Source organism: Euprymna scolopes, chromosome 11 (assembly GCF_053919585.1).
Source record: "Euprymna scolopes isolate OS-2025 chromosome 11, ASM5391958v1, whole genome shotgun sequence".
Lineage (NCBI taxonomy): Eukaryota > Metazoa > Mollusca > Cephalopoda > Sepiida > Sepiolidae > Euprymna > Euprymna scolopes.
This window is the reverse complement of record NC_136492.1, coordinates 91,107,009-91,112,496: the sequence shown is the minus strand read 5'-3', so window position 1 is coordinate 91,112,496 and position 5,488 is coordinate 91,107,009.

Here is a 5,488-nt window from a genome sequence, read left to right as displayed (position 1 = left end):
GTGACTTAGTCAAGCATTTGCCCCCACCCATTTGCACCAAAAGTGCCCAGGGAACGTCAAATTCTGGTGAAAATGAACAAACGGTGCAGTTTTAGGCCTTAACATATGTAAATTTGAGTTCTGCACCATGCAAAAAAAGAAATGACTAAGTTCATCATTTGCCCCCACCCCATTTAGCCCTAAAAGTCCCCAAGGCCTTAACATATTTAAAGTTGAGTTCAACACCATGCAAAACTGCTAAATAGACATACACAGAAAATTTTGGACAAATATGGTAAAATAGTCCTAAAAATGAAGTGCTTTTATTAGCCCTAAAAGAGCCCCTGGAACACACGGAAGAGTTATCTCAAAGTATAGACAAACAAAGTTATATAGAAATCAGTTAGTTACAACTTTTCAGAAAGTTTTATGAAAATCCAAGGCATCAATTTTTTTAATAAGCACCAAAGTGTCAATTTTAGCCATTTTAACCCGAAAGGCACCCCTAGGGGAGCAACCGGAGTTTTCCCGGAAAATCCGTTTTGTTATTTTTTTTAATCATATCATGTTTAATGTTTGTTCTAAAATTTTTTAAATTCCAAGGCGTAGTTATTGAGAAAAGTGCGGACAGACGAACGGACGAACGGACAAGGATGAATTTACCCTAACCTAACCCTAACCCTAAACCCTAACCCGACAGACGAACGGATGAGGGTGAATTTACATGTCTACCCTCCTTTTGTCAGGGGACCAATAAACATATTTCCCCATATATATATATATATATATATATATATATATATATATATATATATATATATATATATATATATATATAAATTTACCTGTTATTCCTTTTTTAAAAGACAGAATCGCTCTATCGTCGAAGAAAATATTCAAGCAAGCAAGGACGGTCGAATGATCCACAGGGTTTTATCATTTGAAATATTGTTGCTCATATAATAAATTTAAAAAAAGAATTAAATTAATAAATGTTTTTTATTGTGTGCAAGTCTTCCGAACATAAAAACAAAACAAAAAAAAAAGAATACTTCTAGTGAATTAAAGTGCACTTATGCCATATCTGTGTGGTTTTCGTTTCTTTATGATTTCTTAAGGGAATGGTAATGTTTCGTAATGTAAAAAGAACATGCCTTTTGTCGTCTCTAGTTTTCCCTTTCTTATAACTAGTAGTGCGCACTTTTCCATACCAAACTCGATTTGGATATCCTGGCTGAAGATCCTGGTGGTATTTATTAACGTCTCTAGTTCATTTTTGGTCCTTGCGAAGAGTTTTAGATCGTCCATGTACATCAGGTGGTTCATTTTTTCCTCCGTGTTAGAGAACTTGTATCCGGCTTGGCACTTTCTCAGTATATTGTTCAGGGGCATCATGGTTATGATGAACAGTAATGGTGATAGTGAATTTCCTTGGAAGATAATTCTTTTTTATTTATTTATTTATTTATTTATTTAAATATTTATTTATTTTTATTTTTTTATTATTTTTATTTTTTTATTATTTTTTTATTTTTATTTTTTTCTTTTGCAAATATTAATTAGTTTTCTGATTCTTGTGGATTTTTTTTTTTTTTTGGGGGGGGGTTCTTTAAAAACTAGCTTGTCGCCCGGTGTTGCTCAGTCGTACAATACGGTTAAACATGATATTTTAATTTATCCAGATTGCATATGTATTATTATGGAATGACGAGGGATGCTCTGAAAAAGTCACTTCTGATCAATGTTAAGTTTTAAAATATGCAAATGAAGAAATGACTTCCGATAATTTCAAATGTTATCTCTTTTTTTATCGTAAATTGAACTCATTAATAAGAAAAAATTAAAATAAAATGGTGAGATATACCCGGGCTTGAACAGGGGATCATTTGATCTGTAGTTGAATGATCTACCACTGAGCTATATCTCCAGATGACAATAAAGCAGTTATTTTTTTAGAAGAAATGATTTGCTGAGATTTTATTATTTCCCTTGGCTAGTGTAACGTAAAATACTCCCTTGTAAAATTTCTTCTTTTTTATCTACCTAAACACACACACACACACACACACACACACACACACACACACATAAATATATATATATATATATATATATATATATATATATATATATATATATATATATATTATGTATCTATTTTCAATATTTATTTCGACAGTGATCGATACATAAGTAGATTTAGGTAGTAAGTTTTGAAAATATATGCGAATATTAAGCTACACAGAATTTTCAACTTTTCATCCTCGTGAGGATTCGTCAGGCGTATACGAATATATAATTTTTATTTGATCCCATGGTCACATTGTAAAGAGAGTATTAATATATGTAATATTGAAATGATATAAAAAGAAATTGTAAAATTGACAAAATTCGTCAAAGCAAGGAATATAAAAAACTGATCCTTATCTGATGGATTTTTAGAGATAATCTCTTTTCATCAGAAAGGGAAAAAATCAATAAAATAGTAAATTACTGGTTAGCATGAATTTGAATATTTTGCAAAATTGCAAACAAATGATTTTTGAAAATTTTCTACTCAATTCCACGTTACCATTCTTCTTTAGATATTTGCAATTTTGAAACTTTTCTTGATATTTTAACATATGTTTAAAAAATTCTTTTGCTTGCAATATTTTTAATTATTACTAGTCAATAAGTTTTTTATCTTATTTTATTGGGTCACTCCTTCTGATGAGAAGAGCTTATTTTGAAAATTCATGAATCGAGTATCAGTTTTTTTTTTTTAAATATTCTTTTCTTAAACACTCTATGTAAAAAAAAAATTGAAAATTTTTTTTTTACATAGGAATCCCCACCTATCAAGGTCCAGAGGCCACTCGAGGATAAGGGTTGTTGAGTGTACAGTAGTCAATGAGATAATATCGTAGTAATAGTTAGTAAAATTTGATTACTTAACAGGACGGTTCATCAAGAATTTGTTTACGTTAGACTTGAAGATTACCAAATTGTAATAAGCTGGAAAGCAGGAAAACGGAAGACAATTCCACAGGCGTGCGTGCAGTTCTAAGAAAAATGGAATCTATGTTTAGGTTTAGGCACAGATAAAGAGTGGGAAAATTATTGACTGTGTTTTCAGGTAGACAAGTGTTTTTCGTGAAAGTTTGGCAAGGAGGAACCATAGATTGGAGCTCAGACGAGCACTTACCATGAAAATAACAATAAAGCAGAGACAGGCTCGCAACGTCCCTTCTGTGGGAAAGAGGTTGCAATTACGTTTTCCATTATGTCAATATTTCTTATAAATAGAAGATTTACAAGAGACAAGGTAAACAGAGTAATATAATATAGTGATGTTGAGCTAGCAGTTTTATCGTAAGAATTCAAGCTCTTTTTTAAAAAAGGTGAAACTCATGAGCATGAAAACAAAAAGTAAACAAATCCATCAACATTCATCAACGCGAATGCCTCAAACGATTGCTTATAAAAACGGAAAATGTGGTGGGGTTAACCGCATCGTAGCTTCCCACACCTTGAAGAAGGATGTATTGCCTGGGATTATGTGCTTCTGGGACCGAACAGACAATGAATGTTCTCATCCCAGCTTGAAGGCTAAGAATGAGAACGACTGAATGAGCTAGTAACTGCTGATATTTAAGTAAGAAGATATGGTATAATGTCAGAAAGTGGGGAGAGCCAGCCAGCACCCTTAAAGAAGGAGCACTCTGGCCTTGTAAAACCTGCCTGGGCAGCCTTGTTGGCATTTACCAATCGGTCCACCTCAAATAGTTAACAATAAAGTAATTCCTATCCAAAGAGAGAATGTAAGGACTGGAAGGGTTACTTTGAACTACTACCTCAACCCGACAGGTAAAAGGCCACCGAAATAGCCCAGTTGCTGTTGAGCTGATTGTCGAGGTTGGATCATCGACTGGAATGTATACTGAGAAAGAAAAACAAGAATGAATCCTTCACTTGAAACTAGCAACTCCCATGGGATCTCATTAGTTTTCTTTTTTAGATTGAATAGACGATTCCATTCTCTTTATTTAGGTAGTATATGACAGTATCAAATAACCACTATTCACTTGTCTCCCCATGATTTTAGATTTAGACCACGGCTACCGAGAGAGAAGAAGGCCAGTGAACATGACAACGTGACATCATTGTTAAATCGACTTGTAGGTAAAGGGTGCCTAAAGTTTCCTGTGTTCAGACATGGGGGGGGGGAAATGGACATAGAACAGAAAACCAAATCTTTAAATATAATTTCTGTATTAAAAGTAATAGTTATTTAAATAATCTTGTGGGGAAAATCCAGCTTCCCAAAAAGGGGCACTCTGGAGAGGTTGGCCGTGTTTAGACACAGCTAATTTTTCCTGTGGGAAAAATTCAGCTCCCCAAATAGGGACACTCTTGATTTAGACAGCTACAACTGGCTCAGTCTAAAAGGATTTCTCCCTCCCTCACCGAGGAGAGAAAAGATTAAGTGCAGTATCAGAACAGATACTACACTTTGCTCCTAACTAAGGAGTCCATATATACTTGCCTCTCTGGCGAGTAGAGTTAAACACAAGGTGGTCTTTTAATGTGGGGAAAAATCCAACTCCTTAAAAAAGGGGACTAGATTAGGATAAAAATAAAAATTGTCTCGATATAGGATTTTTCCTTCATTGAGTGAGAACAGAAACATAAGAACAGATACTACATTTTGCTCTCAACCAAAGGACCTTTTTTTTTCTAATTACACAGTGTCTCAAAATTAATCATCTGCTTTGCAATATAAATTATCAAAATAGATGAATTATTTTGAGGCAACCTAAAATTGCTGAAAAAATGGTTGGATCATTCTATCGCTCCAGAAGGTATCTCTCTCCCAACGCATTCCTCAACCTGTATAAAAAAATAATCACATCCTAAAATATAGTTCTGTTGCCATATGTGAGAAGGAGCTGTTCTGAGCACACTTTCTTGACTTGACAGAGTTCAAAACCAACTTCAAAACCTAGTAGGTGATGTTAATTTCTCATCCTCTTTTTTTTTCTTTTTTTTTATATAGGAGTCACCACTTATCCAGGCCCAGACGCCACTCGAGGACAAGGGTTAAAGGGTGTATAGTATCAGAATCATAGTAATCGTTAGTAGTGGAGGTTTGGTAAATTTGTTGACTTCAGTGGAACGGCTCATCAAGAATTTGTTTGCATTGGACTGTAAGACGGCCATATTGTAGTCAGCTGGAAAGCAGGCAAATGGAAGACAGTTACACAGGCGTGCCGTTCTAAGAAAGAAACTTTGTTCATGGAATCTACATTGATGTTTAGGCACAGATAAAGAGTGGAGGAAATTATTAATAGTTTTCAGCTAAACGAGTGTTTCTCGTGAAAGTTTGGCGTGGGGGACCACAGATTGGTGCTCAGACGAGCACTTGCCATGAAAATAACAATAAAGCAGAGACAGACTCGCAACATCTCTTCACAGAAGTGTCTATCTATCTCTTCACAGAAGTGTCTATCTGTGTTCTATAGTTATT